The 14,810-nt window shown below is 34.4% G+C and overlaps 1 long non-coding RNA gene across 1 annotated transcript; it reads right to left on the bottom strand.

The window, feature by feature from the left end:
• Positions 1-4,766: 4,766 nt before the first annotated feature.
• On the bottom strand, positions 4,767-6,222 carry LOC113338418. Its single transcript, XR_003354779.1, has 2 exons — positions 5,178-6,222; positions 4,767-5,031 (listed from the first exon to the last, which is right to left on the bottom strand). It is a non-coding gene; the product is annotated as an uncharacterized LOC113338418 (long non-coding RNA).
• Positions 6,223-14,810: the final 8,588 nt, after the last annotated feature.

Below are 14,810 nucleotides of genomic sequence, written 5' to 3'. Positions count from 1 at the left end.
GTGTTGATATTAGTCAGACCGGTATCTCAGTCCATTAGGATAGGTTCATTCTGGCAGTGGCCTTCAGAAAGATATGTGAAACATCGATCATTTGGTTAACATCAAAACCATCTACATTTTTCTATTTCCATCTCTTTTTTCTATCCATATGATTAGTTTGACTCCGAATATGATGTCCATAGTGCAACTATCTGAGTAGAGCTTTGTCACTTTATATGAATTTTAGTATGCTTGAGTGCAAACTCGTGTACAACAATTGGAATTTCGCATCAGGGTACTTCCTCCTAAAGTCAATGATTGTATGCCAACCAAGGAGATTCTTTAGTGCCTTCCAAGGTTCTGCATAGATAGCTAGGGTCTGGAGTATTGGTTTTGTGGGTACACCTCTGGTAAACCCTCCCCAGATTAACTCGGTCACTAGGGACACCTAGTGAGTTATGATTTTATTTTCCATATTAGTTTTGCTCGAGGACTAGAAAATAATAAGTTTGGGGGTGTTGATAGACGCATTTATGTGTCTATTATGTCTCAATTGTATGTATTGTTAGTACTCGATTTTCTATTTATTTTGTTATTTTATGTCTTTGTAGGTATTTTTAGAGAAATAAGCTCTTGCGGAAAAATTGGCTCGAAAAGTGGTGTTTTACACCCCAGGATAAAGTACTAAAGGCACCCAGGAAACACCCCAGAGGAGTGTTAAAAGCGCCCCAAAAATGTGCCGGAGAAACCCAAAAAAAAATTACTATTCACGCCCAAAAATTACTATTTGCACCCCATAAGGCAAGTGCTAAAGGGACACCCATATAGGATTAGGGGGAAGGCATCTTTTTCCCAAAAATTCAAAAAATGAATTTTGGCGGGAAAACGGTTCTCATCTACTGTGTGATTTTTCGATCAAAGTTCGAAGGAGTTCTGGGTAGACTAAAGGGCTGAAACTTCATGGGTAGTTGTGATATGTCCTAACAAAGCTATTATGGGTGTTTGTTTCGATCGAATTTGGCTAGATAACTTGGTTTTAATCCAAACAGGGAGTTAGAGGAAAAACATGAGCTTGCACGGGTTGTGAGGAATTTAAACGTGTACTGCACGTGTTTGGAAGAGTTAATCGATATTATGTAGCGTGAAGAAGGTATAGAGGGAAAGAAATACAGCTGCATGCGCGTGGAAGATCAAAAAATGGAAACTTTAGCCGTGGAGAATAATATTGATAAATGAAGATTATTTGGGAGATATGGCGTGATTAAATGAGGATTAGGAGTATAAATATATTTATCAAGGTACAAGAGAAGGGTGTCGAGAGTTTTGGGAGCTAGGGAGAGCTATAGAAGACGAAATCAGAGTTTAACAAAATTCTGTTTCTGCTGCTGCATGAAGATGAACACGAAGAACAATAGACTGTAAGAGACTCTTAATTATTTGTTATTCAGTTTGATAGGTTATGCTTGGTTTAATCTCTTGATAATCTATGCTTAAGGTTTACAAATAATGTTTGAGAATCTATATGATTGATAGTGAATTACAGATAAAAGAGGACTTAAGAATTGAATAGAATTTTGAAATATTTATCATTCAATTTTGCATAATAGTGGAATCTAATGTCTTGGTTACCTCTCGCACCCATTGTTAATATTTTTGTATATATATTTTTATTAAATCTAAAAATTCCATTTCCTTCACAAGTCTGAAACGAATCCTATTTACTAAAATCACAATCAAAAATCATATAATCACATAACTCATAGGGGTATATAAATCCAAGGACTACAGAATTATGCCGCACCGTGATGTACCGGATCAGGTTCACAATATTAAGCTGCGTCGTGCTGCACCGAATCGGATTCATGATATTAACCTGCATCGTGCCACACCAAATCAGGGTCAACTGGCCGCCGACTACCTGCTGCTGCAGCTCCGGTACCATTGACGGAGAAGATGAAGGTGCCGGTACCGTAGACGGAGAAGATGAACTTGTCGGCGTTGCTGACGGAGAAGATGAAGTTGTCGGCGCTGCTGACGTCGAGCTGACGTCGTCGACGGAATATTCCGAGCATATTCTAACGACGTTAAAGTTAACAGAATATCCACATATGCTAACGTCGTTAGTAACGGTAACGGAATATGCTTAGGAATCTGCATCTGCTGACGTCATTGCATAGTCAACTGTTGACCATGCTTTGTTGATGACGTGTCAGTCTCTGGTTAGTTGACGCTGCTGACGTGGGGATACCGATTCGTCCAATTTGTTGACGCGACACGCTGACGTGGCGGCACTGATGCAGTGTCAATTGCTGGTCGGCCACTCCTACTGACGTGGCGCCTTGCTGACGTGGAAGGCTGATGACGTGGTAGTTGCTGGTTGGACACTCCTGCTCAGTGGCACATTGACGTCACTGTTGCTGATGTCAGGATGATGTCACCGTGGGCTGATTTCTCACCCTAGTTTGGGGGTTCTTGCACATGGAGTGTTTGTAAGGCCAAGTATAGGCTAACTAGATGAGCAAATTAGTCCCAATGAACCATACTTTGCTAATAGGAGGAGTTTTATAGGCCTTACTTAGGCCATTTTTCGTGTAGAATATTTAAGGGTACAAACAAATTTCTTGTTAATACAGAACCACTTGCAGCGATCATCTTTGCAATCTAAGAATTATTGAAATTTTGTTTATTAGTGTGGCTGACACAGTACATTTTCTCCTTATCTACCTAACTTGTTTTTTTGCTTGTTTTTCATTTGACTGTAGTATTTGTTTTTTTAGGCAGTATAAAAATTTAATTTGTTCATTACATCGGAGACTATTTTAAATTTTAACTTTTCAGAATGTTTTGTGTTGTGAAAGTTTTAGATGGTTCCACATATGATGAGATTTTAAATGAATATTGTAACCTTAGTACTCCAATGTCATCTTCTGGGGTAGTTATTGCAAGCTTTTACAAATGTCTAAAAAAAAATTTGATCAGTTCAATTGTTGACGAAAGATTTGGGGATAGTTTTGTAGCGAGGTGATGGTTTGGTAAATTTAAACGATGGTGGGTTTGGTATGTTTGCGGTTGTTTCTTCGTCGGCCCTACTATTGGGGCAGTAATCTAGCATGTGTCATTCAATATTTTCTAAAACACCCCAATTTCAAAATTAAATGAAACCAAAAATACTAAAACAGAACCCCGAGTTCATTCAAATATACCTAATCCAATTTCAAAACTAAATGAAACCAAAAATGGAAACCTAACTTTAATCAAACACACTTGAAGAGAGATTTTGATTTCGATGGAGAATAAAGGAATCGAGAGAGTAGAAGGAAATTATTGGTGTTGTTCATTTTTGTTTTAGTAGAAAGAGTAATGAAGATAGGTATTTTCTCTTAGGTCGTGTGAGAATAACGAAAATATGGTAAAGCCGCAAGCATGAAAGAAAACACGGAGGCGCAATTTTTACAAAAATTGAACGAAAACTTTGAGGTTGAGGGACACCAAACCAAACAACACCAAAAATGCTAGATGTACTTGGGATTATCCCAAAGAACACACCAAAAATGCTAGATGTACTTGGGATTATCCCAAATGGTGTATTTCTTCGTGATCATTTTCATCAATTGCTTAGGTTATTACTTTTGGTTTATTGCATGTGTTTTTGATTAAATTCACCAGAGCTGACTTGCATTGACCTTAATTAGTTTCTTGGATGTTCATTGAATTTCTAGTTTGTTTGTCTGTGCATCTAATTGATAATGAATGGGTTTGGAAACTATTATGTGTGTTCATCAATGTGCCATGGTGGTATCTTTCACTCTGAAAATGATTAGTCTATTTCAATCACAAAGAACTAATAGCAAGTTTGTTTTCGCTGGACCTTCAAAATGTCCTGAAACCCTTTTCAAGTAAGTAATTGTCCTCCATTTTAGAACTATACGATGCTATGTTTTAGTAAAATGTTATGAACTGATTTAATAAATTTTTGTCAATTTGCATAAACAGATACTTATCACCTGAACAAGTACCAGTTCAGTATGGTGGTTTATACAGAGAAGGTAATAACGAATTCAGCTGTGCTGATCTTGCTGAAGTGATACTGCTTGTTAAACCATTGAGATCCCAATATCTAAGGTATGGATTTTACACTTTTGCATTTTAATTCCCATTTTTGGTTGCAGTTTTTATAATTTTAGGGTTGGAATGCCTTAATGAATTCTGATGGATTTTGGAATTCCAGAATTGTGTTGTGGTTTGGGAAGTAAGACACTACAAGAAAAACTGGATTAAGCAACCAGGCAGTTTTGGTTGCAAAAGCCCATATTGAGTCGCTCTAACCTTTAGAGCGACTTAATTTGGCTCTCGCTCTTGAGTTGCAAAAAGTGGGATCTCTATAGGTCTAGAGCAGCTAGGCAATTGCTTTAATAATCAACCAATTATCATGTAGCGTCTTCTTTGTTCATCGCTTCATAGCTAGACCGACCTACTTAGAGCAAGCAAAATAACCATCACTTTAAAGCTAGACCAACCGTTCTAGAGCAAGTTAAACACCAATGCCTCCATAGTTAGACCAACCATCCTAGAGCAAGTAGACTACCCATCGCTTAAAAGTTAGACCAACCACCCAACAAGCAATTAGAATACCGAGTCCATAGATACATGGAGCAACTGGCTTGAAGTAGGTTGCTTAAGTATCTAAGCTAGCAAATTTTTGCCTCCCTAAACGCCGATGATGATTTTACAATCCAAAATTGTAATTATTATTTAAAATTAATAACTACAACAAATGATGAACCAAATTAAGAAAATAATTAAATTTTATTATATCAGAGAATTCATTTTACATCATTTCTTAAGTAAATTATAGTCTTTACAGAAAAGAAAAAAAAAGAACAAAAATACAAATCTAATCAATTCCTTAAGAAAAAAAATTACAATCTCCACAGTTTTAAAACAAAAGATAAAGAACGCTTTCTACTTTGAATCACCCATCAATGCGTTTAAATTTCTTTTCTCATCATTGGGATCTCGTTCCTCCCTCCCTAAAATGATAAAAACCGGGTCCTGCATTTACAAAAACACCCAAATAAACACAGAAGATTATTGCTATGAAGAATAAGAAAATCAAATTAAAACAAAAATAGCATTAAACCTAGAAACTGATACTCAAGTAATATTAACAAAAGAATCAAGAAACAAAACAACAATACCTGATATTTGACAATTTTCAAACACATTCTTCAAACCAGATTTGTTCATTAGAACAAATCCAGATAACATAAATTTTCAGACCCTTTACAAAAATCAAAGAAATACAAGAATTTATACAATCTGACCAAAAAAATAGATCTTCAGAAAATCGATATAATCTTCAATTACTTCCGAATCTTGGTCAAAAATAACGTCTTAATCCATGAATAAGGTTACTACCACAATCAATGCAAACCGAGAAATTTTTGAGGAAACCCAACCGGATAAATAAAGCCAACATTCAAGATATGAAATTCTGAATCATTTGTAATAGTTTTGGTAACAACAAACAAATTAAAGAGATCAGAAACAGCCATTATTGAGTTGAAAAACAAAATTTATTGAAAAATCCCAAAATCTGAATACTAATTTTATGTAAAGAGAACTGAATGCTAATTTCAAGTAAATAGAATTGAATAAATACAGTGAAAATGAATAGCAATCATAACTTTAATCCTTGTATTATCATCACAGAAAAAGACCAGATATAAACAAATTTCAGTTACCGTCCAAAGATTGGTCAAAATAGCTCCTTAATCCATGAATAAGGTTACTACCAGAAACATCTTAAACCAGGATAACAAGTTTTGAGGAAACCCAACCGGATAAATAAAACCAAAACTCAAGATCTAAACCTTGAATTTCTTTAGCAACAACAAACAAATTACAGAAATAAAAAATACCCATTATTGGGTTTAAAATACAAAATCTTATGAAAAATCACTAGATCTGAGAACTAATTTCATGTAAATAGAATTGAATGATTAAAGTAAAAGATGAAACAAAATCAGAATCTACACCCTCCAATTATCATCGCAGATTAAATGATATGATTAAAGTGAAAATGAAAGAAAAGAAAATCAGAATCTATACCCTCCAATTATCATTACAGATTCATTGATATGATTTGATTTTAAGAGAGAGAAAGAGTTGCAGAGAAAGAAGGAGGCATTTCTAGAGAAGAAGGGAAGAGGAGGCGGATTGAGTTAGAGACTCAAGAATAGGGTTCGGTGGGTATGAATGTTTTATATCTTAATTTTTTGTTATATAAATTACATCCATTTTTGATATATAGTTACTAATCATTAAACACGTACAGATGCTGATAAGTTTGACTAAGATTTTCTACAATCTGTGTCTCCAATCTTGGGACCATGTGAAGGTTTAAGTGCATACGAAGTACTTGATAGTTTATAGTTGGGTGTGCCTTTTTTTTTGGTCTTCGTTGACCGGCATCGTTCTAGCCAAAGCTGCCAAACCCTACAAATTTAATTTTTTTTTTTTTGAAGGAACGTACAAATTTAATAGCACTAAAATTCTTAACATAAAATTTGTGGAAGCACTAGTGCCGCTCTCTTGAATTCGATTACATTTGATTGTTGATACTAATATTTTAATTTCAATAATCATACAATTTGGTGTCTCATAAAATAAAAGAAAAATGGAATTATTTTCTTTCCAATCTCAATAAAATTCACTAAACTTTTAACGAATAGAAACCGATTTTATTTTATCGATAAAGAATTTTGGTGCCAACAAATTTCGTACTCAAATTACTAATATCATCACCAAGTAATTTTACCACTATGCTATTGTGACACCAGCATGGAAATCGAATTTAGGATGGAAAAAGTTTTCGTCCAATTTGATATTATTATCGGTACAAAGTGATTATGACCATTCTTTTATATATCCTCAATACGCAACCTTCAACAAAATTTAACTACATTATGATTTATTACTTCACTAACGACATTTCCTTAGAGAATCAGGTATAATTATGTGCATGGATTTTCAGAAAATCCAAACTGCCTATTCTAATAAGTTCGAGTTATAATTTGTCCTCGTTTTTTTCAGTGAGATTTTTTTCATGTGTAAATGTGCTTGTCGAAGTTAAAGTTTACTCTAAATCTAGAGATCAAAAGAAGATATATAATATATTTTAATTTAGTTACTGCCGATAGTAGCAACAGTGGCTGCTGTAGTTAAGGGTCAAGAATAGTTAAAGTTTACTCTAAATCTAGTGATCAAAAGAAGATATATAATATATTTTCTCGATTCTTTCCTCGGAACTCCGCAAGGATAACTTTAACTTGGGAGATCAAATTCCAGACCAAATATGGTCGCGACTAAATCCCAAATTCTAATATAGTCGGGCGTAAATTTAAAGTACGCTTGTTGCTGGGCGTAAATTAAAAGTACGCTTGTTAACGGGCGGAGATTTAAATTACGCCCGATGAAATTTTAATTAAATAAAAAAAAAAGAATGAGGCGGACTTTTAAGTCCGCCTGATGAAAGTTACAAAGAATGGGGCGGACTTTTAAAGTCCGCCTGATGAAATTTTAATGGGGCGGACTTTTAAAGTCCGCCTGATGAAATTTACAAAAAATGGGGCGGACTTTTAAAGTCCGCCTGATGAAATTTTACAAAAAAAAAATGGGGCGGACTTTTAAAGTCCGCCTGATGAAATTTTAATCATGTACCGTTGCGTCACAACACGGACTAAACCCAAATTTTGGTCTTTTTTTTGATCTTTGATCTTTGGTTTTGGTCGCACCACTGCAGTTGCTCTAAAATACAGAACTTTGAATTTTTGACTCGTCGAGATAAAGAGAAGTCAACTACGTTTGCTCACCATAATCTGAGCCGTTAACTCATAATCGTGTGGTCAAAAAAAAGAGCACGCATATTACGTGGTTGTCTTCTTGGGAACATTATTTTTTATTTTTTTCCCGATAACCATTCCCGGTCCGATGCCTAATTAGCAATTTGTGGTTCAGGAAATGTTCAGGAAATGTGGTTCGGAACGTGATATGTACGCATATAATTCATTTTAAATATATGAATTCGGTAGAGAAAATTCGGGGTATACTAAGTGATAAGAAAATAAATTTTATATAAGTGTAGATGTGGTTTTGCAATTTTATTGAACTACAAAATAAATACAGTATTTAGACTTAAACATGCCCGCTTACCAAAACGTATTTAGAATTTCTCAGATGTTACCTTCTTAAACATGCCCGCTTACCAAAACGTATTTAGAATTTCTCTCTTTCGTTTTTTTTCTTTAAGAGGAAAAGGGCTAAATTGATTAAGAAATAACAATCATCAAAACGATAGATGCTAAGTGTACATAAAAAAAAAAATCAGCTGCGACCAATAAAATATTCCCGATTACATATATATTAGAGTACCCAAAGTGTGATCCCCAAAGATCTTAAAATGAATAGACCGATTAAACATTGTACACTTTACAGAGAAAATAAGTAGCGTCATACTTCATTTTTTGTTAACTTGCAATTATGTTCCCTCAAAATCTGTATGCATACGGCATAAATGTTCTTATGGTAAATCCGTATATGAGTTTTCCGTTTGAGTTAATGTCCGTCGGATTATACATTTGATTTTCTTATTGGCAGGACTAATGTCATACGGATCACGATTATTTTCAAAGTAAATTTGTGTTTTTATTCATACATGATGCACCCTTTGTATATGATTTTTAATAAATTTATGAATTGTGGGTTATACAAGACTAAATGTAAACGAAATAATGAAAACTAAAACTATATGCTAGGAAAATATAAAAAAAGTATGAAATTCATTGACATGGATGAATGCCACTTGTAAAAAACTGAACAATACATTGAATGAAATAACATGGTGTAATCAAGATAAAATGGATAAAATAAGATAAAATCGGGATAAAATGGTCAATTATAATTTTCTACAACTGAAATTCCTGCATCAATAGCATTGCTCCTTAGAATATATGTGTGGTTGTTGGATGGAGTGGTAATCCATATGATTCCTATATTTTCTCTAGTTCTCGCCTAGAAGAGAGATCCCATGAACATATTTGTGGTCGTTGGACGGAGTGGTAATCCATGTGATTCTTGTATTTTCTCGAAAATCATAAATTTATTCTACATTAGACGATCGCTTTCACGAAATTTTGATAGAATCTGAGGGTGATATAATCGTCTATCTCTAATTAGTCGAATTATCTATATTGAAATCCTAAATCTAGCAATAAATAATAAATCTTCTTTGTTTCATATTCCTTTAATCGGAATGTATATCGGAGGTCGATATCTATCAGGGTGAACCAAAATATGCCTCACCAATTAGGTTTTTCGGGAATATTTATACGAAAACACTAAATCTATCGAACGTCATAATCTAACAATGTGAACCAAAATATGCTTGTCCGGTCTTTGATTAGTTGGAATATTTATACGAAAACTTTTAAATTCAGCAATGAACCACAAAATCTGCTTTAACTAGTCAGAATCTTCTTTAACTAGATTCTTTCCTTTTTAGTTCTTAGTTCCTAATTTCATTTTGTACCCACATTAAAACATAAACATTCCATATCGACCTAACACAAATTCAACTGTTATATGTCAACTAGATTTTCCTATAGGGATATATAAGAGAATCTAAGTTCGGTCGGAGCTTCCAAATTTTAAGCTGACACTTAGTGTTCTTGTAAAACCTCATGCGGTCTCAAGGGCACGTCCCTTGCTCAGATGCCATTGATATATTATGTAGCTCGCTTTTAATTTATCCTCCCCGTGACTATTAGAGGAATTTAATTCGTTGATGAAAATTAAATTTGGTAATTCTAAGTATCAGTTTTTCATGGTAGGTCCTTTTCAAAAATCTCTCCAACATCATTTTTTTGTAAAAGAAGATCAAACTTAGTTTTTAAAAATATTCTTCTGCAAATCTGAATAAAAAAATTCACATCGTAGACCGGTTATATCAGCGTTAATTGTACAATGATTAAACCGGAAAGTGTGTTTATCTACCATTTCTTTATGGTAAAAATACAAATGTTAATTTGAATGAGGTAATAACAATCAACATACAAATCCGGTCCAGTTTGTTGACCAAAATTTCCTTTTTCCTATAACATTCACTTCAATTTATTTTTCCCCGCAACTTTTTTTGCTTTTTGATTTTAATTCAATTTCAGCTTCCCCCATACTCAAAATGTTATGTTGTCTTAAATTTTATACATAAGATTAAGCTCGACTCTGATAATCGATGAACTTACCGCAGTAAATAATAAAAATTGAATTTATTAACCATCATAAATTTTTACTAGCTACGCCCAATGTAGCCGATCTCGGATTCCGGTTTGTCTCGGTCCCGAGCGAGACACTGTACAACATTGTCTCGGGGAGATTCCGTTTCCAAATCTCGGTGTAATCTCGGTTCAACTCCAAAGAAGGAAATTTTTTAAAACAGGATCATTGGTTCCATTGTTCTCGAAATGTTCTAATATCCGAAATTCCGGCCAAGATACCCGGAATTGTCGATTCCTTTCTGTTTCGGCGAAATCTTGTGTTTCGTTTTATGGTGATCCGAAATTCGCCGGAATTCCGGCCGAGATGCCCGAAATTGATAATCATTTAGATTAATAAATTCTTTTGATATTAACATGTGTTAGGGACGGACGTCGGTCAGACGGACATGTAAATACTCACAGCCTAACTCACACAATCTAACATTTGCCATCCGCATGGTATATGATCTGCTAATAGAAAGCTAGGGCCTCTAGATCGGACGACTTATAGGCAAACACAAAAGTTCACACGGATAATTACCTTATCCAACGGAGGAAAAATCGGAGCCTAATCACACAATCTATCATTTAGGATCCGCATGAAATGTAATTGGCCAATAGAGAGCTAGAATCTTAAATCGGACGCATGTGCTTGCAAACACAAAATTCACACGGATAACTATCTTATCCAACGGTGGAAAAGTTGCCGCGACACAGATTAAGTATTGGTCCCGTCAAACCCATCCCTATTACGTTTCTCATTTAGCTGTTTTTAACTAATTTATGCTGGCATGATTTTATTGGGTAGGGAGGAAATTGGTTAACTGATGCAAACCGTCAGATATATATCTCTCAAACTTGGATTAAAATTATTCTCAATGTGGTGGGGGTGGCCAGATTTCGTCGCTGAGACTGGTTATACCAACCTAAGATATTTTGAATCGCTGGCACATGGTAGCTCTAAGTTAATAGCTATTAACCTACTATAGTAGTTGCTCTACATTACTTGGAAAAACTGTTGTAGCAGCAAACAACTTACTTTAATCGCTAAAAATTAATGGATATAGTTATAGAGCAACTAGTATGTAAGGCAGTCGCAAGTTTAACTGCTCAACTGTTGGAGGGACCAAAATACTGGGCAGTTGGAAATTTTTTGGTCGCTTAAGCAAGGTTTTCTTGTAGTGAGAGTAGTGGGCTGGGAAGGGGAAGTGAGTTGTTGTGCTGAATTTGTATCTGATAATGAACCTGGATACACAGTTAAAATGAACAAAACGAAATTTATCTGCTCAAGTGATGAACAAGTCATTTGCAACAAATTAAAAGTTGGTGAACCAGGAAAAAATGTTCTCACCATTGAGAGTTGTAGTTACAAAAACAAGATAGTTCTATATACATCAAAAGCCAACTGAGTGCATAGCAATTTCCTAAGCTCAAACTTTTTGCAGAAAGGCTTATGAAGTGAACAAACTCCAAGATGATGAAGAGAAGCTTGTTTTTCAGATCTCACACCGCTATTACTTTTTACTGTCATTACTAGTATCATCAAGTTTCCTTTTGACAGAGAGACTTTTTTTTCTTCCAAATATGCTGATATTTCCCTTTTACATGCACACTCGAGTAAAGAAAATTCCATTACAATCTATCAAACACACATGTGGGATTTGCGTTTGTGTATATAAATATGGTCATATACTCATGTACCATAGGGCCTTTGTGCCTAATTTTTAGTAAAACATTGTGCAGCTCATTCTCACCAGATTGACATTCACATACAACCAAATAAAAGAAGTAAACATTTGCAGATTTATCAAATATGCAAACATTCAAAGCTACAAGCTGAATAAAAAAAAATATGAAAATTGGATGATATTTTGAAGACTCAATCCAAAATAAGCAGCGGATCCCCTCTACCTACCTGGTATGCACATGCATGGATAATTCCGTCTAATAAACTTTACACTTTGGATTTGAAGGTACAAGTGTGATCAGTAAGAGTCAAGCATAGAGCTGTCAATTTATAACCCGGCTTGCGGGTTGACCCTAACCCGGCTTGTTTCAACCCGGCCCGGCTTGGCTTGTTGTCTAAACGGGCCGGGTTAGGGTTGGCATATACAACCCTACTAGAAAACAAGCCGGGCTAGGTCCAACCCGCGGGTTACCCGTCAACCCGTCAAAATTAATAAATATATCCCTCAATCCCACCAACTCTTTAAAATCCATGATTTGCAAACATATATTAGAATTAGTTAATTTTAAATCAATAAATAAAGCTAATTTTGGATATATCCAAACAAATATAACAATTTTTAGATTTTAAATAATCAATCAATAAATTAAATTACATCTTAGATTCATCAATCACATATTTATTCGGGATGTCCTAAATTAATAAAAGGACTAGAATAATTTAAACAGTGAGTTAGTCTTACTCACATTAATTTAAACTTATAAAATGATAAAAAAAAAAAGTAAAATGCTTAGTTGATGTTAGGGTTCTCTGCCTAAGAAAACTAAAGCGCCGTAACCGGCTATATCGTTGATTAAGTGGCAATAAAAACGTCCACTTTACAACTCAGTGGTGGGGCTTCTAGTTAAACACCAAATTGACCTAGGTTCGACCTTTACTAAATGAATAATCCTAAACAATCCTAAATTTTAAATTTAATTTTTAAATTGATAACATTAACAAGCCAACCCGCCAACCCGTCAGGGTTGACCCGTCTAGGGCTAGGGTTGGGGTTTTGAGCTTGTTCGTGAATAGTACTAGGGCTAGGGTTGACCCTAACCCTAGTACGGGTTGGCAAGCTAGGGCCGGGTTGACCCTAGCTTGCCCGTTTGACAGCTCTAGTCAAGCAACACGATTTTTAGGGTTTCATCTTGCTTTTTGGTATGACTTTAACTTGCCTCTGAATCATTACAGTAAAACCTTTGTATAAGAATATCCTAGGGACCACAAAAAAAATACTCTTATGTGAAGGCTATTTTTATATGGAGGTTTGACTTGAGTAAACCAAAAGAAATTTTTTTCATATGTGTATTTGGGGATATTCATGCATATGCATAGGAAACACAAAAATGTATCTAAGTATAAACAAAAACTATTTAAATGAGGATTTTCACATACATCACAATTATCACATTGAAAATTGATAAATGAGATCAAATGAGTATAAAGATATTCGTATTAAGTTGTGCACAAAAAATCAAAAAATCCATTTTGAAGCAAAACGAACTTGTAATATGGCTACAAGAATCTCTTCATCTTAAACTTTGATGTATGACAAGTGCTATATATTTATATTATGAACCAATTATTCTTATATGGAGGTAGGTTCCTTAAGACAGGACCACAAAAAATTATGCCTTATTGCAATATGGAGTTTGTTCTTAAATATAACTAGCTAGCCCAAATCCGGACCGTAAATTTTTATTCTTGTATGGAGTTTATTCGTATATGGAGTATTCTTCCGGATAGGTTTTACCGTACCATTTTGAGCTTTCATCCAAAACTGATCAGGGAAACAAAGCTGATTTTACAGAATACGCACAAAAATCTACGAAACAAAACCATCTCTGGGTTTCTACATGGTGGAGAATTCCTGTCTGTATTTTGGCATTTTCATACATAGGACAACAGACAACACCGTTAGAATTTCTGTTTGAAGCTGTGCGAAATTGTTTGAACATAAACATCTCAAAATTACATAAAAATATGGAAAGGAAAGGATTTTACTGATAATAATAGTATAAATTAAAGATAGATATCATCAGATAACGTTTACTAATTAAGCATCGTTTCTCGTACAAAGTCCTAAAACATGTTTTTTGGTTGATAATCTCTTATATCTAGGACTGGCCATCTGAAAAGAAACGAAAAAAAAAACACAAGAACATGAACATGAACATAATTATTTCATTAATAGAAATCAAGAGACACAAAATTTGATAACAGAATGCATGCTATTAATATCTAGCTTAAACCACTACGTACACTAAATTGTATTTGCCTGGTCTTTCTTTTCATTTTTAATTATAAATTTGATTCACCAGATCATGAAAACAAAAAATACTAAACTTCATGTATGATCGTATCTAATTTGGAAAAGCAGAAGTTAAGTGTTTGTGATGAACACCCTTTGGGTAGATGAGTGTTGATGGAGAAATTCAACCATACCCCAAACACCAAACTGCAAATAACCCACCCGTTTTCTAAATGAACTGTGACAAACACTAAATTACATAATTATCTCAATCAGGAAAAAAAATACGTTTTGCACAAGTCAATTTCCGGGATGGATTTTTCGTAATTGCATAATCAAATTGACTTAATTTAGGAGGTGGTGAAAAGTAAATTTTCTTATAGGTAAATTTTCAAAGCTTTCTTAAGAAGCCAATAATACAAGAAATCAAGCTTTAGCCACTGACTAGCTTTTAGTTTTAGCCTATCTCCAACAACAATATGATCCACAACCACACACAATATGCATTAGCTGGGTTCAACTAATTGGCTTAGCTGAA

This window comes from Papaver somniferum, unplaced genomic scaffold (assembly GCF_003573695.1).
Source record: "Papaver somniferum cultivar HN1 unplaced genomic scaffold, ASM357369v1 unplaced-scaffold_19, whole genome shotgun sequence".
NCBI classification, from domain to species: Eukaryota; Viridiplantae; Streptophyta; class Magnoliopsida; order Ranunculales; family Papaveraceae; genus Papaver; species Papaver somniferum.
This window is presented reverse-complemented; position numbering and strand designations above follow the sequence as displayed.